Source organism: Periophthalmus magnuspinnatus, chromosome 4 (genome assembly GCF_009829125.3).
Source record: "Periophthalmus magnuspinnatus isolate fPerMag1 chromosome 4, fPerMag1.2.pri, whole genome shotgun sequence".
Lineage (NCBI taxonomy): Eukaryota > Metazoa > Chordata > Actinopteri > Gobiiformes > Gobiidae > Periophthalmus > Periophthalmus magnuspinnatus.
In genome coordinates, this window is record NC_047129.1 from 2,213,045 (window position 1) to 2,238,066 (window position 25,022).

Below are 25,022 nucleotides of genomic sequence, written 5' to 3' on the forward strand. Positions count from 1 at the left end.
GAGCTAGATTAAAATAGAAAATTCGTCTACCACTACCACCAGTGGACTTGCAGCCTGACTGAATGCATATCCTCACTCAGGCTTGTAATTGGCTGTTGACGCAAATCAATGTCTGGGATCAGAATGGAGGGTGTAGGCTTGTTTACAACATCTATCATTTGTACTTATCAACTCTGATCGGACCAATTCTCCCTCCCTTAATATAGGGTTTGATGGGGCAAAGAAAAGCTCTATTCTCAGCGAATTGGAAAACACATTTCTGGGGCCGGTGGTAACTAAACTGTCAGCAGATAAGAGAGTCTGTAGTATCAACTCATGGGTAATTCATCTTACAATTGCGCCACGTGTTTTCGGTTGGAACGCCTCTGGAAATATGTTTTGAGGCCCGGCTAAAATGCTGCAGTAAATGTTGGGGGCGAAATAAAAAAGAATTTGTGAAAAAAGACTGCACTCCAGACTGGAATTGCCGGCACTAGTCTTCCTGACAATTGTTTCATTAAAATCAATACATTTTTATATTTTGGAAACGTATAGGACTGAATAGCTTCCACCTCAGCAGCAGAACCAACAGCCTCCTCGCAGTATCCATCTCCTTTTCTTCACCATTGCCTATAGGCTCCACTCACAGAACTCCAGCTGGAAATTATAGTGTAACAATACGAATGAATCATAGACTGTATGTAAATGGACATAGATAGCAGGTTAGCTAGCTGCTACGTGCCAAATAAGCAGTGAGTATTGGTGCGCTTATGGTTTCATTGACTCAGCTCGAATTCACTTTGTACTGAAAAACTGTGGCCCCTCTCTGTAACTAGTGCTGTCAGGCTCCTCATTTTGGTCTAAGATGTTCGTATTATCCTGGTATTTTTATTTTTCTATTACGTTTGTAAATCAAGAAATGAACATTAATAAGAGACAAATCAAGCACTGTCATTTCCACAAGTGACTCCCGCTAGCATTAGCCACAGGTTTGATTGACAGCTAAGTACTTGCTTCCTGCTAAACTAACAGTGCAGGTGGAAAGGGGCGTTACTTTTAACAGCCTCGCGCCGGATTGGCTCGTTGGTTGCTATGATACTCGTGGTCGGAATTCCAAATATAGAACTCAGGTTCAAATTCTACCCTGTTATCACTGTAACTGCTAGCCTCGATGAGCTTCATTTGACTGGAGCCGACACTATGGGTGATGTCACACTTTCTTAGTCCACTTCTTTATACAGTCTATGGTATAAATGGGGTGTATAAGTGAGGGATCGGTTGTAGATAGGGTAGCTACACTTATCGCTACACTTATCACTTATCATGACCCCAGGGGAGTCATGAGTCAAACCCCCATTGACCTATACAATATTATACAATTATTAGTGAATGAGCGATGTTTCGACCTACTGGGGTGTAGCACTGGCGTATAACCAACTAATCACTGCATCCTGTTCTTTTGGCTTATCAGATTCAGTCCCTCTGGTTTGAAATCACATTTAAAATTTACAAGTTTGGTTCACAGCTGGTCTCATGGTGCAACACTGATGAATATTCTTTGTTTTACTTCAGTGTTGAAAGGTTGAACACTGGAAAGGAGAATAGATGGGTTCATATGTTTCGCTCCATTGACATATGCGTTTGTTGGGTTCCATGCTTTTTGGGAACATTACATTGACTGATCTAAACTTTAACCATAGTCACTGCCTTACTTTAACCTAAAGCCTGACCTTAACCTATTAAAGGAGGCAGGTCACTATTAATAGAGAGTGTGTACAATTTTTAGGCCACACCCACCACATCAAAATCAGGAAAATATGAAACAACCAACCAACCAACCAGAACTGAACCTGGACTAGGACAGGAGCAAAACCAAGTCTTCATTACGACTAAACACATCTTAAAACAGAAACATTTACTATAAGGCCTTCTCTGGCTTGTCTTGTCCTGCGGCGGCTGTATGCACCTCTGCTGACAGAAGCGTGAGGTGAAACCATACATCGGGCCACTTTGGATCACATCACCATCTTTGTGTCACCCATCGCATCCTCTCTGAGTACCCATAGAGCACCCTACCCCCACCATCACACACACACCCCTCACCCTCCTGCTGCTGCTGCCTTATCTGTCAATGCTGCTTAAATAATGTAATTAATGACTTAATTAACATTTCCATAATCTATTTTAATAAATCTAACGCGGCATAATGAGAGTTTCCATCCTCTGGGCAATGGCATACAGAGATTGCCAGAGCGGAGCAGGGCAGAGACAGTGAGACAAATGTCATGTGACCGTACCAATGTGTCCACTCACGGGCCTCTAGCTGCAATTTACAGCAATCAAAATGAAGTAAAAACATAAAAAATATAAATTATAGTGTGAAGCTGGTACAGATAAGGTCAAATTTAGAGAGATTTTGGGACAAAAGTTTAAATTGTGAGTATGGTTTTCTCTGAGCATGCCACGAGCAAACCTTTTAACAAATTTGGTCTCAACATGCAGAGACAAGGTTAGTGCATGACTTATTTTATCATTTATGAAATAAGATGAACTAAAGCTACATTGCCCCACTATTATGAACATGTAAAACTGAACCACAGTTTAATCGAGTGATCTTCAAAAAAAAGCAATGTTTGGTTATTTGCCATATAAGATACATGTTGTGTTCTGTATTTAACTTCAGAAATGGAATGTGGAATAAAATGTTCTGCAATATGTCATTAAACACATCTCTCTCTGAAGGCAAGCAGGTCAAGTTACACAAGTTGAATCAGTGGAGAAACGAGCCTAGTGAAGAGGTGAGCCCAGGCACAGAGAAATGCATGTTTTTTAAGCTTTTTTGCACACTAAACGGGGCGACAGTGGCTCGGTCGGTAGAGTGTTTGTCCACTGATCCGAAGGTTGGCAGTTTGAATCCCGCTTTTGACATAAACATCAGATCCACTGACCCACAGGTTGGTGGAGCGATTCCAGCTCCCACAGATGAATGCCCACGTCATCACCTCGTGTCTGTGTACACTGGTGTATGAATGTGTATGGTGACTGGGTGAGTGGTTCCTTCATGTAAAGAGATTTGAGTGCCTCGAAGGTGGGATACCGCTATATAAAATGTGACCATATACCATAATGCCTACTCTGGAACATTCTAGGCTAAGCGATAAGATGTCAGTGGAGACATGCAGATGACGGAACCTGACCAAAAAGGTTATATATTGCACCTGTTTTATCTGAGTATCCATGTAGATTATACATTTAAGGCCATGTTCTAGGCAAAGTAACAAAGTATGTGATAACAAATAACTAAAAACAAGGAACAGTGATCAGGAGCCACACATTTTGACTTTATAAGTGTACCTTCATTTTCCTTATATAGCACAGCACTTAAACCCTCTGACATTGTTTTTGCTATTAGCTCAATGTTTTATTCCACCAAATCCTGCTTTTCCGCTAAAGTTGCAAAGTGCCATCGCCATAGAAACTGACAACAGGTAGCAGAGACGATGCTGGGAAAGAACAGGCCCCCCACTGCTGATCGGACAGGGGAGCACGCTGTTCTCTCATCTCAAGTCAACAATTATTTGAAGCTGGTCACTTGTTTACTCTCTTCGGCCCTATTATGGTGCATGTGAAAGACCACCAGCCCGGGGGTATCTGTGAGGGTGGGTGCGGTTGGGTGAGTGTGTGTGGGTGGTTGGGGAGGGGGAGGAGAAGCGGGAGGGGTGCGGAGTGAGTAGAACCAGGGCTGACAGGGGGCAGCAGGAGGGTGGCACGTCCCGGGTAGCACTGCACCGAGGGCCACGGGGCTGGGAAGAGGCTGTAGCTGCTCTCCCTAATGAGTTTATCGGTCAGGACGTTTACAGGCTAAAATACTGTTAACTCTGATATTAAGAGACTGGTTGTGAAGTGCCACAGACTTAAAGGCGCTGTACCTGTATTTAATTTTTATTTAAGCTGCTTATACAATATATCTGTACTGGAGTAAAACATTTTCCTCAACTGCACAGTACAAAAAAAAAAAAAATTATAAAAATACACCGTCTTTAGGATGTGGTTATTGTAATGTAGAGACTTAAAACAAACAGTTTTTCTTTGAACATGAATTTGAAATGAATACGTTTTGTTTCCCACCAGAATGACAGTGGAAAAAATTCAACCTTGTCCACTTTTGCCGTAAATGAGACTAAACTGCTTTGTTTTTGTGGTGGCACTTCCAGGAATTCCATTCATTTTAATGGAGAATTTGAGAAAAGTTTTGCCGACAACATATGATGTAAAGTAGGTTTATTTGTGTAAAATGTTCAATGTTCATGTGCACCAACACGGCAACACTGCATTGACTCTCCAGGAGGTTTTAAAACGGCTCTGTGGTCCATGTAGAACTGATTTACTGTCAAGATCAGCAGCTCCATGCAAAATAATACAACCCAAATGACAATGGCTGCACCCACAGAATAAGGTGAATAGATAGAGCCACATGAGTCACTATATGATGCTTTGGGATGAGAGGTGATTAGAAACAAGCAGATAAGACCAGAAAAGTTTCATAGTGAGCCTTTAACATAGCAGACTAGTTAACAACTTTCTAATGATCTTCAGTAAAATCAGCCCAATACTGCATTTCATTTATTCATAAAAATCTGAACTAAGTCGACCAAACACATTTTAAATTCAGGATAGAAATTGTGATCAAACACATTTTTAAACATTTTATTTTACCAGGCAATACATAATTGTCAGCTTGTTTACCTCGTCCTGCTGTAATCACCTAATGCCACTGACCAGATCCCTGCTTTACCAGTCACACCAATGCAAAAGCACTCAGTAATTTGTAAATGTGCGTCCCGAACATGCTAATAGATTAAAGCAATACTCATTATATAACCTGTGTTTGTGATATTAGAAATGTGATTAGCGTAGCCGCCATGTGCTCCTCTCCATTCACGAGGCTGATATTGTTTATGCCAGGGATCTGATGTATTATTTACAAGTTAGATGTTAATAAAAACAGACTGCTCATTTACTAATGGTTTACAGTAGTGCAGGCAGCGGTCCAATTAGCAATATCAAAATGGGAAAGTGAAAACCCAAGCGGAGGGGTGCAATGGGGTCGGGCCACATGCTAGTTTTTACAAGCGCTTGTTCGAATGACATCAACAGCTTCTTGTTTTGGAAGTGGAATTCAAAGTGAAAATGGCGGTATGTTAAAAGCACCTTTAGGGTAATGATATTCAGACTGGGGGAAATGTGCTGTGGCAGGTTCAATCCCAGGGCAACTCAAATGGAAGAGGGCAAAAACAGGAGTGAAAAACTACAGTCGGGGTCAGAAATAGTGGACTAATCATGTGGTTTTAGCCAATGGTGCTTAAACAAGGACATAATGTATTTTCAAAGATTAAGCTCAAATTAAATGTGCGACACCATGCTCTGCCTAGAATGTTCCACAGTATGGCATTAAGCGTGTCGATCTCAGTGGAGACAAAATGCCACAAGGTCAAGTTACGGGTCAGATCTGCGGAGAGAGACGACCCCCCTCAGTAAAACTGCCAAGTGTAATTGAAAAAAAAGTGAGATAGATGAGATTTAATGCCATACTGTGAACATTCCAGGCGAAGCAGTAACAATTCCATGGAGATAAGCAGGTGGCAGGCCCTCCACCAAGTTCCATAATACATCTTTAAAGTGGTTATGTAAATGTTTCAGAGAATGTAATATGTTTTCAAAGAGTGATGTTTGTGAGTGGGCACAGAACATTTTTTGCTCAAGTTGCTTAAAATGTTTGTGTTTTACTTTGTGTCAACAGCTACAGTTTATCTAATTGCAACTAAATATGTGATGTCAATTGAAAGTATACATTTTAAGTAGACTGACAAATAATGGCATTGGCATTTACTTTGAGGGAACAGCCCGCCTCAACAACAGAGAGTGTGTTGAGTTCACTTCGCTCTCCCTGGACAATTCCTGTGTGATTCCTGGACTGCAGGACACATTTGAGGGACACTTTTGTCCTGAGGGCTGCTACTCTCCTCACATTGCCCTGACACATGATCTGCTGACCCTACCTGACCACTAATCCCATTAAACTGCACCTGAGAGCTTTTACAATTTGGAGTAATTTCTTCTATTTTAAACATTCCTCTTAGAGATAAATAAAGTTGGGATGATAGATTGATTTAACCATATTTTATTCCTTAGTCTTAATAAACTGGGACAGTCTGTAAATTTAGCCCCTTCACGACCATATAATTGCACTGTCCTTCTTGGAGATCTCTGCCATATTCTCAAGTTGCTACTGGCAAGTGGACAAATAAAATGGCCCAATTATAATCAACAGTAATAGAAAAACACTATTAGTTTGTGTAATAAAACCAATTATACTAACTGCAAGTGAAATTAAACGTAATTATATTAAAGAAAAGTGCTACAGACACAAATGATAACTGAATATTGAACTAAATTACACCTGACCATTGCAGGGGTCAGTCCACTTTGAATATTATGTACATACAGGATAAGAAAACCTTTTTTTTTTGTCCCACAGTGGAAAATTTGAAGCTTTACATTAAAGAAGTATCAAAATAGTCTAGATAAATACAAATACAAACATTCCAGTGGTTTATAAAAAAAAATTCTAATTTAAGGCTTCATTATTTCTTGAAAATAAATTAATCGCAAACTGTTTGCCCTTGTCAATTTCACAACATCCTAATTATTCACCGAGTTTACAAGCACCTTTCATACGTTTCAGTGAACAAAGCAGGGTTTTGCTGTCACTATAATGCTAACAGTATTCCAGCATTGCTTCCTGATTTGAGGACAACAACAGCGCAACAGTTTCATTTTGACCATAAGAGCTTTTACAATATATCTTTACTGGGGCAAAACAACTTTATTACATTAAAAAGAGTAAAATGTACCTTTCAGTGGTGGAAAGTCAACTGCATAATTCCAAATAGAAAGTCCAAACCATACCTTCAGAATGTTCTCCATGGAGATAGATACGCTTTAAGCCATACTGTGGAAGATTATCCCAAAAGAAAAGCAGTTGGCCAAATAAGAATTAGGTTTATGAAGATGCAAGCTCGCTCACTGTAATGATGCACGTTTACATATGCACATATATAGGCAAGCTAGTCTGGTAACCAACCATCTATATTGTTGCTATTTTGTAAAATCTTATTGCCAATGGTCAAAGACAGCTGGAAATTGAGGATGTTTATATTACCAAATTATAACACATGAAATCCACTTTTTTTGTTTGCTTCATCTGCTGGCACATTTCTCTACAGTGGACCTTTTGACCTCCATACCCCTCCATCAGACCAGCTGCAGACAGTGCGTTAAACCCTGCCCAAATATTGCCCCGCTCGGGAGACAAAAGCCGCCGTTTCATTAGTCTAGATTCATCTGCAAATGCACAGTCCTCGCTCCTCTCTCATTGCTGCCATTTGTTAATTAGATTCTTTGTGCCACTGAGCTATAGTCCATGTGTAAGGTTACATCAGGCTGCGTAAGTGGCTTTCAGATAACACAGGGCATCCATCTTCATTACTGTGTGCGCTGTGACCAGGAGCTTCTAAGGACCTGATAGATTTCATTGGTCTGAGATGGTGAACTTTTGCCTCCTTTGATTTGCGACGCGCTGATTAAATTACCATGCTGCGGTCTCCACTCATATCAGCTTCCTTTGTGGTCATTTTTCCGGCGTAGCATCAAACAAGGAGCCAGCGCAGAAAAAACACAAACACTTGTTTTGGTGACGTGTTAGAATTTTGGGTTGCGGTGTGGATCAAATGAGGTCAAATTTATAATACATTTGACTTAAAGGGCCTGTATCAGAATTGTTTTTAACCATATATTTGAGCAAAAATAGTCTTGCTTCAGTACATATATATTATATAACGATAATCAGAGAGTGGACTATAAGCATACTAGTTGTTGCTGGCTTTACTATGATGGCAAAACTGTGCCCTGGCCTCTGGAAGTTGCAGAAGGTGCTTATAAAATGGTGAATAATTAGGATGCTCAAAATGTATAAGCTAAGTGAGGAATAACTTTGGACCAAAATGAACAAATTCTGTTTTTAACTTAAGAAATCAGATACAGAACTTTGAGGTTTTGTTGGATAGACATTTACATTGGTATATTCCCTCACTTCATGCCAGGTGATTATAAGCTGCTTCTGTAACCGTAACCACAACACAACAGGCAAGCGGGTGCAGTGTCTTGCCCTATGTGGTACATCACAGCGGGAATATAGCCATCAGTCGCTCAGGGTGAATGGGTGAGCCATTCCTTTATATAAAACACGTTGAGTGCCCATCGGAGGAAGAAAAGCAAGAAGGTTCCGTGTTCGACAGCATTTCTGTTTTGCATGTTTCTCCCTATGTCTACCCAGACACGAATCTGGATATAGGTCTGATTGCCCTTGACAGGTTGCCTTATCTGCATTTGAAGAGTGGGTCAAATGCAGTGAACAAATTCTTAACTTACCTTTCAGAATCATCTTTCTTTTCCAGTTCAATCTGAGCGCATGGTTGTGTATGTTTCTGGCAGTCCTCTTGTCCCATAGTTAATTGGTTTGTATGAATCATTCCGTTACCATCAACTGAAAATCTGCCTGGACACTACCAGAATTAAACCCAATAAAATCTCTTAATTGTCTGTCTTCCAAACACCAATCACCTCTCCCCTTTTGTGCTCAGTGGAAACCTATTAGCAGCTTTCCCTCCGTGTGGCCACATCTCCTCAGAGCTAAGCGTGTTTTCAAACGCACTCATTTCCTCCGCTCACAATGTCTGCACACAGCCAAGGCTCACTATTGTCATTGGGGGAATTAAAGCTGCTAATGCGCCCTATTACAGCGCGTCTCCCTGTAGTGGTCAGTGCTTATGGCCCCATCGCCTGAAAGCACAACTGAATGCATTTTGGTGACAATCCTGAAAAGGCGCGTTTAATTGAAGCTGTTAGTGTGGCATCCATTAGCGGGACCTTAAGCTCTTAGTCATATCAAGGCCGGAGCGGTTTGAATCGGGTTAAAAGCAGCTCAATATGTTTATTGTGTAGCCGTGGTGAAATTAATTATCAGTCCAAAGGAGATGGGTAAGGTCGCCGGCTTTCTTGTCTCTGCCTGTTCTTTGTGTGGCGTTGAGAACCTTTTAGCATTTTGAATGTCACAATGATCTTTCTATCAGACAAGGAGGACCGTAATTAGTCTATTTCTGGAGGTACAAGGCTAACGTTGTATTTGACTGGCATTAGCTTTCATAATAGCACACATTTGAACTGAAATGTAACACTTATATAATTTATGACAAGACGCATTATTTGTGCAAAAGATTAAGACATTATTCTGATATGATCACCAGTGCATTCCTAGTTCCCAGTGTTATATATAACATTCTGCTAATGTTTAAAGTAGATTTGAAAGGAGCATTTGGGTTGTTCACCACCTACGTGTCTCCAAAGAGATGTTACGGGTTTGACTGGAACGTTCCACACTATGGCATCAAACTTTTTACCTCCATGGGGACAATCAGGTGATGCAACCAAGCTGGGTCACGGGACAGATCTGTGGAGAGATGACCCTCCTCACAGCGCTTAGGTTTTTATTTTTTTAAATTTTTATCTAGATAAGGACAAAACCTTACTGTGGTACATTCCAGGCAAAGCAAGTTTCTAAATGGAGACAGGCAATTGACAGATCCCAGACCCCAGATTACTCACATAGATTGTATATATAAATGGATATAGCTAACGTGCTAGCTCCTGTTTTCCAAATAGGAAGTGATCATTGGCGCACTTCCGGCTCCATCAACTCTGGCTGGATTTCACTTAACTTTGAAAAACTGTCATCCCTCTCTTCATAACTACTAAGGTCAGGGTCATCATTTTGCTCTTAAAATGTCCGTATTAACCCGCTCTACATGATCCTGGTATTTTTATTTCACTATTGGGTTTGTATCTCAAGATATGAATGTTAACAAAAGACAAACCAGACGCCTTCTTTCCAAGAGATTGCTTCTTCTAATGTTTGCCACAGGTGTGTTTGACAATGTTGTTGCTAAGTGCCCTCTCCCTGTCAAACTAACATTGTGTTCGGGAAGGGGCGTTACCTTCAACAGCCTGGCTCCAGATTGGCTCTTTGGTTACTATGACACTCAAGAAAACAAGAAAAAACAGCTGAGCACTGAAATCATAAGCACAAAAACTATACTGAGCCAAGCAGAACTGTACCATGGAGGATACACTGACGATCTGATGCAGTGTGTAGGATCCTCAGTCTCTTTGTACTCCCGAGGTGCAGGCTTGATTGCTCATGGGCTGCAGGTGTGTAGTGGGTGGTGCCAGAGTCTCCACCCAGCTTCAGACGAGGACACAGAAGGGAGGAGGAAAGACAGCACAGAAACACAGGGACAAACTGGGATCTTGACATGAACATGCCAAGCACAGCAATAACACCCTCCCCCCATCTTTAAAGGGCATCTATTTTCTGATCTATGTTTTAATGCGGTTTCCTCATCAAAAACATACCTGGAGTTGTGTGTTGTTCCATTAATACACAAACCCTGTATATTTAAGGTATTTAGAGTTCTTCTCTCAAACAGAAAACATTGTGATGTCATGTAGTAAGACAGGAAGTGCTCCACTGAACACTTTCACTAGAATTATTTGGATTATTTCAGACCTGGAATTGCCAGTCTCTGCTGGACTAAAGGTAAAAGGAGCGGTAAACTTGAAGACTGCCACTACATGACATCAGAAAGTGGAACAGAGCATTTTGAGCTTGTGAATGAACAAGTGTGAATGAAACAAAACACTACTCCAGGTGTGTTTTTGATGTGGGGACAGCATTAGAACTAATGACTAAAACCTCACAAGAATCTAGTTTGTGCTATTTTTAACTATTGTCATTCCAATACAAACACATAATTGTCTTCCATGATATTCCAATGTTATTTTAAACTATCTAACTTTATTAGCTAAGACAGATCCATCATGCCTATGTTTATTATGTCAAACAGTCCTATTTGCCTAGTTAAATCCAGGTGGAGACTGTGTTAGCGCATTTATTTCAAACTGGCCTTGTTTAGTGGACACTTTGACCAGTCTGTTACTCCTATACTATTTTTACCACATCTCCTCTCAGTATAACATGCAGAGTCACCCAGTCCACCGAAGGAAGCTATAAGTTAAAGAATATGCCATACATTAAGCACATGGTTAAAAATCATGGACTGTTAATTACACGCTGATGTTTTATGGCTGTGACCTTTAAACAGTAAACCAATCAATCAGGAGTCCAGAGCCACTGCCGCCTTTTGGGAATATTTAGATCCATGGATTCAGAAAGTAGGCCACTATTTACTCAAATCATTATTAATAATGGACAGTCAACCCAAATACATTTTCTGCATATTTTTCACATTACACACATAGTGGCTACAGTACTGCACATGTGAACGCAAAGCAGAGATGGAAGCGAGCCAGCAAAAGACATTATTGTTTTAAGACAGGGGATGTGAATATAGGGATGAATGTAAACAGACTAGCGAAGGTGAGGTTAAAAGATATTGCATTTTTTTTGGTTTTGATTTTTTTTTTTGTATTAAGTTTTGAACAATAATGTATGTAGATCATTAGTTTACATTGTGTTTATTGTAATCCAATTGCAACATTGATCCAATAACGGCATAAAAATAGGAATGGGACAGTTGACTTGTTCCTGTTTGAATCTGCAGAGCTGATAGGTCCCGCCTCTTCATCATGGCCTTTCACCGTAACAAGCAGCAAGTTGTCTTTTACATGTTTTATTTTTTTCAAAACATGATTAAGCTACAGTGTCACTCATTCAAATAACACGCAGCTTTTTTCATATCAATAAAATAGAGCTTCGTGTGTTGTATAAAACTTTGGTATGGGAGCAGATCATGTTCAAAAGGCACTCAAAGCAATTTAAATCAAGGAACCACTCACCCATTCACACACACATACACACACACAGTCACACACACATTCACACATACACACATTTGAACCACCAAATTTCAGATCAGTGGACTCCACCAACTGAACTACTTTCGCTCATAACTGTCTACTTCCTTCTTTTACTCAAAAAATCAAATACCTACAGCTTTAAGTGGAAATAATGCACTATTATCTTAATCTAATCCCTGAAAAAATATTTAAAATTTGGTTCATAGGGAGATTCAGTCACTGTTCATTCAAATGTTTAATTGTACTGCAAAATATGTCACCTTTATTAGTTTAAATAATTTCTGTTCAAATGACATAAATATTTTATATAGATCATATACACAGGATTTGCTTTAGACCAACATGAAATAATTATATGTAACATTTTCAATTTTATTTATTTAACACATGTAAAAACAACTTCAACTGTTCAAAGTGCTACACATAAAAAGTCAACAAAAAAAACAAACAAACAAATATACATGATACATAGAAAAAGAACAATAAAACTTCAAAATATCCTGTGTAGCTAGTATTAAATACCAGGGAGAAGAGGTGGGTTTTCAGTCTAGTCTTAAACTGTGTTAAAGACTGAGAGGATCTGACAGAGAGAGGGAGGCCTGACCTCTGACCTCAGAGCTCTGGGTGGAGTATATGGCTGCAGTAACTCCCTAAAATAAAGCGGATCCATAGAGTGCAGACATTAAATGTATGTAAAGTCAACATTTATGGCTACACAAAACAAAATTCTGCACATGATGAACTGCACCAACACCTACCAAACCATCTACATCAAAAAACAAGTCAGCCCTGTAACACTATTAAGCCCATACATGACCCACAGTTACAAACTTAACCATTTCCCAACACAAACATATGAATAGGAAAATGAAAGTGTAAGGATTCATTGTTGCATATACAAATAACATCCCATTTTATAGTCTATACAGCTTCAAACATTTCTCCATTTATTTCATTTCAAAGAATGTTGAGCTTGACAAGTTTGGAGAGGTCAGATCTGTGGGTGCTTTTGGGGTACGGCAGGAACTTAGGAAAAGAAACTAAAGTACTCCGTGCTCCTCACCGTATCATCGCTCTCTCTGACAGTGTCAAAAGGTTTTACAAATCTGAACACTGAAGTCTGGGGCTTTTGGAGAATTCATTGTAGCTGAAAATCCTTATACATTGCGTTCAAATAGTAACAAATATTACATTAAAATAAAATAAAAAATGCAGTGCTGCTCTTAGATTGGGTAACACAGCCTTCATAATGTACAAATTGTTTATTGAAGGAACTGTATGTAACCTGCACTTTTACTGTTTTAAAAAGGTCCTACAATCACAACTGAACCTGAGTGCCAGTGGCTAAACCTGCAGATAGGGCACAGGCATATATATATATATATATATATATATATATATATATATATATATATATATATATATATATATATATATATATATATATATATATAATTTTTTTTTTTTTTTTTTCTCAGTATATGGACAGGCCATAAATGGGAAGTCATGTCCTGTGTTTTTGGTAATTACCAGCATTACAGTTGTACAGTAAAAGCTACATTTGATTTGAATTGAACATGTGTACTTCATATTTGTGTATACAGAAAGGTCAGGTTTACATACTGTTTCTTTATAAAGATTGCAGTAGGGCTAGGAGTTAAGATGTTAATTAACTTGTTACTAAGTCACTAAGTCTAAATAATCATAAGTTGTTATAAAAGAGTAAAAAGAATACAAAGGTTTATGGTCTATGTAGTTCCCAAGTGTTTGTGGATGTTGCTGCAATAAAATGATAGTAAACCACATCATGATTAGCACTAAACTATAATTAAAACCCTAACCTGGACTAGATCAGGACTAAACCAGGCCATTAAGATAGCTGTAACTTGAGTACTAGCATTTGTGTCTTTTCTGTCAGCTCCTGTGCAGATGAAAGGATGCTGTTAATGTCTTCACTAACTTTTAAACAACTTCAGCTGGTACGTTATGTGTTCCTTGTGTGATCTCTCTGATAATTAATGGTTTTGTTCGGATCCAAATGATCATACACATTTGCTTTAAGTGCATTTCAAATATTCATTCAATCCATGGAGTCAACCTCTGTAGAACCAACTTTCTCCCCTTGGCAGTAACCTTTTTAGCGTCTGTTATTGAGCTATCGACAGAGCTAAATGGGACCTCCTGATTTCGGGTGCGGGGCAAATCAACTGCGTGATGTGCAAATGTCCGGAGTTTGTTAACAACAGATAAAGTTCTACTAAAGTCCATTAACTTATTGAGATTAAAGGCCTGACGCTGCCTGGGCCACACAGCACTGGTGCAGAGAGGGTGATTGATGAGAGCCATCAGGACTCCGCTTTCATTAGACCGCCTGTGCATCTAAACCAGGCGTTGTGGTTAAAGTTAGCAAGAAGCATTTTCCAAAACAGGCCAGAGCTTTCTAAATCTATGACAATATCTTATGGCAAATATATCACTGGACTAGTTTTGTATTGTCTGACTAATAATAACCTGGGAACATCATGATGTCCAAATGATGTGACCCTTTATTGGTAAATAAACGTTCTTCCATGTTTCGATAGGTTTGTGTTTGAGCAGATCGTGTGATCTGAAAGTGTTTCCACTGTCTTAGATAAACTGTACTTTCCTGGGGGTAGCATCTTCCAAAGTTTTGTTCACTGCAGCTCTTGGATTCCTTTAAATAAGAAGAAGCAAAGCACCAGAGCGAGGTGATTGGAGAGGAGAGAACTGAGACTCAGGCAAAAATGAGATGTCCAAAAGCAGATATCAACAAAAATAATAATGTCTTACCAAACGCTGACTTGATCTTGTGATAAATCAGTGTTTTATCCACTAATGGAAACTTTTGTTAAGCTGACATACTTAACAAAACAAAGCTATCTCATGTTAGCAACAGCTGTTTCCTGTTTATCGATGTACAGCATTGATGCACAGCATTGATGCACAGCACTGCATTAAATAAAGAGACATTAAATGTGGCTCAGAAGCAGAGTGAAGTAAATGCAGAAAAAGCTGATGATAAACTGGAGCTAGTGTTTTCTCTAGCTTTAGCCAAGTCTCACAGCATCACAGACTTGGAATTACTTAATTATGGTTTTATGTTTAAAAAGTATAATTCATGTACTATTTAGATTTTACTTAGTAAGAAAACATTTGTAATTTTTGGGTGAAGTCAGTTGCTCACGTAGCAGACCATGGTCCCTGAACACAAAGTAGTGCCCGGAGCATGGACACAACTGGAGCCCCACTAAAGTGACCTGCACCAAGGTGACACACAGAAACATGGCTACTGTTCCAGAAGTAGCATTACTGTACGAGTGACACCATATCATATGTATATATGTTTAACAATAGTTTTACCAGACAGGCCATGGTCAGCCAATGTATTTATTTAATTTTGGCATATACTGTATTTTTTTTAACAAATTAACTGATTAGCCAATCAGAGACCCACATGGTCTGGAAAACAAATATGGCTGCTTATGAGGAAAAAAGAAAGAAAAAATCACAGGGGATTGAAAAACATTGCAGATTTCTGCAGAATCAATAAGTGAAGCACTAAACTCATCATTTACAAACAATGAGTTCTTTTGTTTCACATGTGTCACTGACAAACAAATCTGCTTGGACGAACATGTTTGGCTCTGTCTCGAGGCGCATTGAAGGGTGTGAGACCAGACTGATTTAAAAAAAAACAAAAACTGTATAAAAATACAGAGAGATATATCATTGCCAGGGAACCATTTTATATAATAATTTTAGATATATTTGTGCGCCTCTGCTCCCTGCTCACAATGCTAACAATGCTAGTTCTCCTCACTACACCCCCTAAATAACTGAGCGTCTCCTGGGAGTAGATTTTGGAGAGTCAAGGTGGTTCCTTTCCTCCCTCACCACTGGGACTGTGAGGAGGCGGCCTATTGCACACAGACCCAGGAATGCAGCCCTCTCCAGGCGTGCTCCATCACATTAATGAGCCCACAACATGCAAGTAGCTGCTAATCACCCGGCCATCCCCACAACACTGAAGCTGTTTGGATATTGGATTGTCCAGAAGTGTGCGTTTGCTCCGGATAAATGACCTAATTGTACCAGAAACATTAAACAACATGAATACACTTTGGAAGAGCAATTAAACTTGGCAAAGTTTTATCTCAAATAACTTTTTGTAAGTTTGTATGACATGAGTGGACTGATTTGTGCAATTAAATTAACTTTTGCAATATTAATATGGAAAAACAACTGTTACTTAGAGGAGATGCCATATCATTCAAGTACAAGTATACGCCACCAAATACTCTACAGGGAAAAAAATGCATGAAATTGTTTTGTTACATTATAATTATGTACCAACAAGAAGCCAGTCAACAAACAAGGATGTACCAAATCACTTTACATTGTGAGTGTAGATTGTCAAAATGGATAACATATTTATCGCTGAAGTTCTCTGACTAAAGTCTTTATCATTGAAAGAGAAGGTGAATTTGTTGGTTTGGATTTTCTCAGGCTTTTAGATATGAATCTATTTTTGCTGAAGTAGTAACAGATCAAGTGCCATCAGTTGAATACATTTTACCTGGTAAATGGTCAGATTTTTATATAGTGCTTTTCCACCTTTAAGACACACATTCATACACCCTGTACCTCAAAATTATACTAGATAGTAATAGGTTTTTTGTTTTGTTTTTTTTGTGGATGAATAAAAAAAAAGTTGGTCAATCAAAAAAAAAAAATAAAAAAATTAAAAAAAAATTGACTTATTTTATTTGGATCATCATACAGTACCTGATTTTGACTGCCTTAAAAACATGCTCATTTTAAATGGTTCGCAGCGGGCCAAGCTCATCCTCACTTTCAGGCGTTGTCCTAATTATTCCCCACAAACTGTTTATATTCACATTTTACAGTGGAGTTTGCCGTCACAGTGATGCTAATAACAACTAGCTAACAGTTGCTTTTAGAATATAGGGTGTTCACACTTTTTTCCATAGAGATTTTATTGCTTGGCTTGGAAAGTTTAATTTGCCACTTCACAGATCTGACCTGTAACTTGGCCTGGTGGTGTCAGCTGCTTCTCCATGCTTCCATACTGTGGAACATTCCAGGCAAGGCAATAAGGTAATGACTTGAATATGCAATGAATATAGTGCATCTTTAGTAATTTAAAAAGCAACTGAGAATCAAATAGTAATGCTTACTTTTTTCATAATATAGTGGTTTAACTTATACTTTAGACAACAACCTGAAACCCCACAGCACACTATCTCTCCAGACACGCATGTTTCAGCTGTGAGTGCCTCAGACAAAGAGCACATTGTCCGTTCAGTGCAGGGGGAGAGTTTGTGAGCTAAGGGCGGGGTTTGGGTCATCTGCCACTGGATAAGATAACCTGACAGGCCAATCCCAGGGAAAACAAATCCTGCAGCCACTTCACTCCAGCCTGCTCGTCCCTCACGCTGATGAGCTTTTGAAAAATGAAGCGCGTATCAAATTGGTTCGGTGCGAGGGGTCCAAGGCTGTCACAATTATTGTCACCTGTCTTCATTGGCCACAAAGGTCTTTTAATTAATCTGAGGCTGGCCGGAGTGGCAGAGAGGTTAGTCCTGTCGCTGCTGTGTACATGTGTCAAGGTAAAAGGTTAGAGACACTTGTACAAATCAGTATACTAAAATACTGCACCATAGCCTTCCATTCATTCAGTTTAAGGAAGCCAATCAATGCTTTGGTCTTCTCTTGTCTCCAGCGGCATGTTTTTCATCTTATTCTCTAACCACTAATCAATATAAGCAAACCTTTAACTTTTGAGTAAATGTCTGAACAATTAGCTCTACTAGCACCGCCAAAAATCATACATGGTTGTTTTGGGGTTTCATTTACATGTTCACTTCCTATTTGGGATGTGGTGGCTAGTGAGTTAGCTATGTCCATTTATATATACAGTCTATAGTAGAACAATCACGATGGAAGCCTGCCGTATCTACAAAAATGCAAATGGAATTAGATTTGAACATATAAGTAAACGTATTTAGCTTTCATAACGGGTTGTAGCCCTATATGCTTTCTATAAGTCCCTGTTCTGCTATTATGGCAGCTGGACAAGCCTTTATTTAATTCTAGTTTTCAAAATTGCATAAAAGGACTTAATGATGGCACTGGATTGGTCTGAAAGAGGCAGTTATTTAAATGGCCATCTAAAGTAATGCAGGCCTATTGTGTGCTTTCTGAGATTGGTCTCCATATTTGGGCCGCAAAGAAACTAAGGGCTGTTAATGACATGGCCATGGCTCTGACATGCACTTAAGACCAAAGCATTAAGTACTTTATAAAATGGCACCATCAAATCTATTCATTGAACAATCATCACATTTAATAATATAAATTACATGTGAATACTGTATAGAAGTTCTACAGAAAGCGTTGGCTTTAAAAGGTCATGGCCATAGTTTTATATCTTTGTGTTACTTTTATGTGTTTCATATAAGCTTTTGTTAGAGGAAGTTATCTACCGTGGAAGTGCAGATCAGACTGACTCAGGGAACAAAACTTTTCCAGTACTTTTTCAATCTGGCAAATTATCACTTTACATAAAATGACAATTCCATTGTGGGATTTGTCTGTGATGTCTTTATGTTTTAAAGTCTGCATTTACAAATAATTGTTTTTACTTTTTTTTTTCTTTAAATATATTTTCTTTAAATTTTTCTTCCTTTTTTGGGGGGAATTGATAGTTTGTAGCTGATGTCATTAACATTCCCTGGGCTGTGATGCTAACCGGGAGCACTGCTCTGTCTGAAGCTCTGTTGCTCAAATTAGACTTTTAATCTGAGTTTTGTTTTCACACTATCTGAGCATGAAAAAGTAAGTCTCTCTCAAATAACATTACAGTCACAAGCCAGCTAGCATTAGCCAGCAGCTTTTTCAGTTAGTCACTCTCAACTTTTTGTTGATTATCAATAACCTAAACAGAACCATTGTATTGATCACAGGCTCCTGAAAACGAGTTACTTAAATCCATTTTGTATTTTTTCTTGAGTTTTCAGATAATCTTTAAACTTTTTTTTTGGATGTGTTTGCTAATGTGTGCATTGTGTCTATGGAAATTGTTCAACATTCCACCATAGAGATACATTAGAACACCCCCAGAGTGATGACACTGAAAAGTATCAATTCATGTGCCATTTTTCCATCATATCATTTTTCCCACTGTACAGAAATGTACCCCCTTTTGATTTATACAGCTCCAGTTTACTCTTGGGACAAATACAAATACATTTTTTCTCAATTAAGGCATAACCAACATCAACATAACCCTATCATTCAATAGAATAGAATAGAATATGTCTTTATTGTCATTGCAACAAGCCACATGTACAAGGAAATTTAAAAAGTGTCGAGCAGTTTAAGGTGCTAAGGAAACAGACCACCTTCATACATACATCATACATACATCCCACCTATTACACAATCTCATACAAATAAATATATAAATATATACATATATTTAGGTATGTTTGTGTGTATGTTTATTAAGTGTGGTTATGATTGTAGGATAAAAACTGTCCTTCAACCTATTTGTCCTTGTTCTGATCGATCTGTATCTCTGACCCGACGGTAACAGTTCAAACAGAGAGTGCCCGGGGTGTGAGGTGTCCCCAAGGATGTGTTGGCCCTTTTTGAGACAGTGGGAAGTGTGTAAGTCGGCCAGTGTCCTGAGAGGGCAGCCAATGGTCTTCTGAGCTGCGTTTATGACCCTCTGGACAGCTTTCCTCTGAGCCGCCGTGCAGCTGGTATACCATACGTGATGCAATAGGTCAAGATACTCTCTATACAGCAGCGGTAGAAGGACAGCAGAAGTCTCTGTGTTATTTTTCTTCAGCACCCTAAGGAAGAAGAGTCCCTGCTGGGCATTACAATTATTATCTACTCTCAAAATCCCCAAATGCATGCAATCGAGATGAACCTAAATTTATTGACCTTATGGTGGGTATACTGCTTATGAAATAAGGTGAACATATGCTCTCTATTCTGGACCTATATCTCCTTGTTGACCTAACTCTTGCTTGGACCTGCCACTACCTCAATACCCCTTACACTTCCTCCTCCCCTCTTCCCTTTGGTGAGGGACCTAAGTGCCTACACCTGTGCATACCTCCACCCTTACACACTCTTTACACATCCTCCTGTTCACGGATCAGATGAGAACTCCATATTTGGGGACTTAAGGGCGGACTTGGACTTGCCTGGACGGGAGCAGCATGTATTGTACACAGGGGGATGTCACTCTCCAGGATGAGTAGGAATGTGAGCCTCTGCTGTCATACCATTCTGATGTATTGTGGCATGTTTATGTTGGAACACAGGTGCAAGTGAAAAAGTGTTGGGACCAAAAGGTGCAAATCATCTGAAAGTGTTGACTTTTAGACAGTCACAGTTTGGAAGTGACTGAAACCTTTTGTCTAAGTGAAAACATATACTGCCTGGTCAAAAAAAAAAAAAGTCACCACCAAAAAAAAGGTCACACTCTAATATTTGGTTGGACCTCCTTTAGCTTTGATTACAGCACACATTCACTGAGGCATTGTTTCGATAAGCTTCTGCACTATCACAAGATTTATTTCGATCCAATGTTGCATACATGTTTTACCAAGATCTTGTATTTATGATGGTAGAGTCTGACCGCTGCACAAAGCCTTCTCCAGCACATCCCAAAGATTCTCAGTGTGGTTAAGGTCTGGAGTCTGTGGTGGCCAATCCATGTTTGACTATTTCACAATTTGAGCCTGATGAATCCTGGCATTGTCATTTTGGAATATGCCTGTGCCATCAGGGAAGAAAAAATCCATTGATGGAATAACCTTAAATCCAGGTGGCGTGCATATACAACTTTAGGTAAAGGTAGTTGTAGGTAGGAAGTATAGACAGGTAACACTTTGAGTCAGCATTTCACCTGACGATACTCTGGGTCTTCTAGGTTCCATTTTGGTCTAAATGGAACTTGCCCAAACATAATAATCTAAGCAGACTATTATGTTTGGTTCTGCATTGGATGAGGTCTTTTCTGGTTTTAAATTTGTTTTCACCCAGTTTCGTTAATTTGGCACTGTTAAAGACCTAATTTACCTACCACTGAGGGTTCATAGGGAGCATTAATTTGCACACACACCAGAACTGGAACTAAACTGGGAGATTTAAATCTGACTAGACCAGGACTAAGCCAGAACTAGAACATGTTGAAACAAAGTCTAAACTGGTCTAAAACTGGGACCAGGACAAATGAGAGGTTTGTAAGTCGCAATATTTTACTAGGTGGAACAACCACTCACCCTATACATGCAAAAGTTTGGATAGGGCATTGGGCCAAAGTATCCATAGAACCACATGAAGACAAATTGATACTAATAATTGTAAGTATTTGTATAGGTGACCTGATTTTTCCTATAATTAAAAGTTATTAAAATACTCTGCAATCTAGCTTTATCTCCACTTTAAGCCTAATAAAACCTTCCAGAATTAAAAAAAAAGATAAATTAATGTCATATGTAGGAAACGTATGGGTGGTCGATGTTGCTTTAAATGCATTATTCATTCACACCTCAGTCCACATAACATAGGGTCAACCATATGCACCCAAATATAACTGTGACAAGAAGAATCGCTCTAAACATTATGCATTAAGCAAAGTAAGTTGTTGATTCTTCGAGCGAGCATCTCTATTTCATTTCACAGACACGGGAGTGCGAAGAAGTGGTGGCCGCCCACAGGTATAATCAAGCAGAAAATTAATACTCATTCTGCCACACTACAATAAATCATTAGGCTTTGGACAATTAATACTGCGCCTGGGCTCACCACGTCTGATTGCACTGGTTACGACGCAGCTCATCAAGATCACACACAGGAGTTTGAGTTTGGGAGTGTAAATCTGAGACTATGGGGCAGAGAAATGAGGACTTGTTCAGTGACACTTCATCGGAAAAGTGCAGGAGCTTTAGTATGTTGTTGCTTTGAATGTGTGCATAGCAAAGCAAACTAGAAAAGTGAAGAAATGTAGGCCTAAATTGATTATTTGGATGTGTTTTTTGCAGATAAAAGGGCTGAAATCAATTTGTACTGTTTTCATACTTTAACAGACATTGTTTGTTGTTGCATATAAACCATAGGCTGTATAAAGAAGTGGACTAAGTGAGTGTGACTTCACCCATAACATCTGGCTCCAGTCAAATAAAGCTCAGTGAGGCTAGAAGTTATAGGGGTCAATTTGGAGCCAGACTCCATATTTGAATTTCTGACTGCGATGTATCATAGCAACCAACGAGCCAATCTGGAGTGAAGCTGTGGAAGGTATTGTCCCTTAGCAACGCTGTCAATCAAACTGGTTACTAACACTTGGAGGAGTGACCTCGAGGAAAGAAGGCAGCTGATTTGTCTCTTATCGATGTTCATATCTTGAGTTACAGACACATTAGCAAAATAAAAATACGTAGAGCGGGTCAATACAAGCCTGACAGCAGCATTTACGAAGAGAGAGCGGCAGTTTTATAACGTAAAGTTAATTGCAGCTGGAGTCCATGAAGCTGTAAGTGCAGCCCATGATCACTTCCTATTTGTAACGCTAGCAGGTTAGCTATGTCCATTTATATATGCAGTCTATGATATGAACTGTTCCAGTCCAAACTCATTCATTGCTTTCCCAAAACATTCAACATGTAGTTTCCTGAAATATGATTTCAGCTGATTTACTGCATAGCCTTTCTAATGGAGAGTCCAATATAATCATCATGTAGATTATATTGTTTTGCTGAGAATGTTCCACAGCTTGGCATTAAACTTATCTATCTCTATGGAAACAACATGGTGAGGACATAAAGCTTTATGCGTTACTGTGGAACATTCCAGCTAAAGCAATAACATCTCCATAGTGACTAGCAGGTACCAGACCTTCCATCAGAAAAGTTACAGAGGTCACAATGTTTCTACTGTGACATCAGCGCTACCTGCTGTCCAACCTCTTCAGAACTGTCTGCCAGGTATGAGAAAGTTGGTATGCCCCTTCACCCCCATTAATAGTCTGGTGGGTGTTTTCAAATCTAACTGGCCCTCTTGATCCAACAATGTTGTTGGCCCTTGTTGCCTTCCGTGCACATTACCATGAAATTGTCCCAATGTGGGATAATGTGGGATTTCAGTTGTTTGAACAGAGTGTATCAAAGTATGGCTAAAATATAGGCATCTGTCAAAGTTACATGTCAGATCTGGAGAGAGGCACCACAATCACAGTAAGAATGCAAAGAAAGAACAGAAATTATTAGTAGATGTGACAGTGAACTGTCAGTAGGTGGTTAGAAGACAAAAAGTGACTTGTTCCTTAAACATTCTAGACAATGACTCAATGATTTCAAAACCACAAATGCCTAAAACCCAGGTGTGCACGTGTTGAAACAAAGTGGAGGTAATTCCACGTACAGGACAAAAGAAAAGCACACAAGATGACGGTCCGATTCCTGAGCAGTGTAGATAAACATTTGCCTAGTTACCCTCTGTTCCGTGGAGGAATGGGTCTTTACATTCTTAACTTTAGATGCAAGGTTAACAATGATCAAACTGAAATGTAGTTTAGCTAGATGTGTACAAACATGTTCTGAAATGTGGTTTGTGTATTAGTGTTAGTTCATATTAGTGTTGTCACGATACAAAAATTTCAAACTTGATTTCGATACTAAGGAATAGATTTTACTCAATACCAATACCATAATAATAATACTGCTCACATGAGTATCTGATTTTCGATACTTTTGTCAACCCTGTTCTCCTGGAAATATGAATTTTGCACAGAATCCTATAATTAAAACATACATTGCAAATCCAACACAATTGCTGTCAGCTTGTCAGAACAAAAAAAAACACAATTAGAAATTTTTCCCAAATCGTGCATCCCTACTTCACTCCATCTGACTCACAAGTTTGCCCCATCTAAAAGTATAATCTCGCCCATCCTCGCAGACAGCAGCAGCAGCCTGATGATCCAACCTTGATTTATTTATCCGAGACACGATGCGGCGCTGTAAAAATTTGTCAAGTTAGAATCCTAATTAAAACTGTTAATCACGGAATCCTGTTTGTTCAGCACTCGACTCCCATGAAAAATGTGATCAAATTATTCATGGCCCTTTTCAGTCAGGTAAGTCATCAGCGGCGTGAGCTTCAGGGACTCTTTGCTGGTGCCAGGCTTGTGCTGCAAGGCCTGGGACTCATCAGACACCTTAAAAATCTTCTTCCATTTTGCCGAATATCTCAAATCTTTCACTTGTCATTTCACACTTAAGCCACACCATGTTATAATATTGTTCCCTCATCAAAAACATGTCTGAACAGGTTTTTGATGGTTAGCAATCTCTCCCAGGGCTCATGTGAACCCTCCATATACGTTTAGCTGTATGATTCTGTCCAATGCTGAGCCCACGATCTATGTTATCCATGTTCCCACACAGCAATTCTTTATAAATATACACAAGCATGAAACAAAAAACATGCTATAACTTCACAAATCTGATGAGATGTGCAGTAGCTTCATTAGTGGAATGCACACGGACTGGAATGTGATAGAACTGTGAAGGGGGGAGTGACTCAAGAGCATCAAAAATGAAGTGAAGTGTTAATATGTTATTTTCAGCAAATTGAACATAACATATTAATCTAAATATGTTATGTGTTAGCACTTTATACCCCATAGAAGTAAAATACCTCATCTGTAATGCTGTGGTGTACTCTGAAACCCAGCTGTACTCTGAAAAACACTAGCATACAATGATCTTCAGTAGTGGTAGAAAACAGCCGTGTTAGATCAGTGAATGCAGAGGTTTCGTGTGAAAGGAATTAAGGCCATTATTAATGCTGTAACATTAGGGCACCTCAGCGTGTGCAGTGATTGGCCCATTAGAAAACATCCATTCAATCCACTAAGCAAAGGCGAACAGCACAGCACACTAACAAACGTTTATGCAGCGCTCCTGATCAGTCGGAGAGGATCA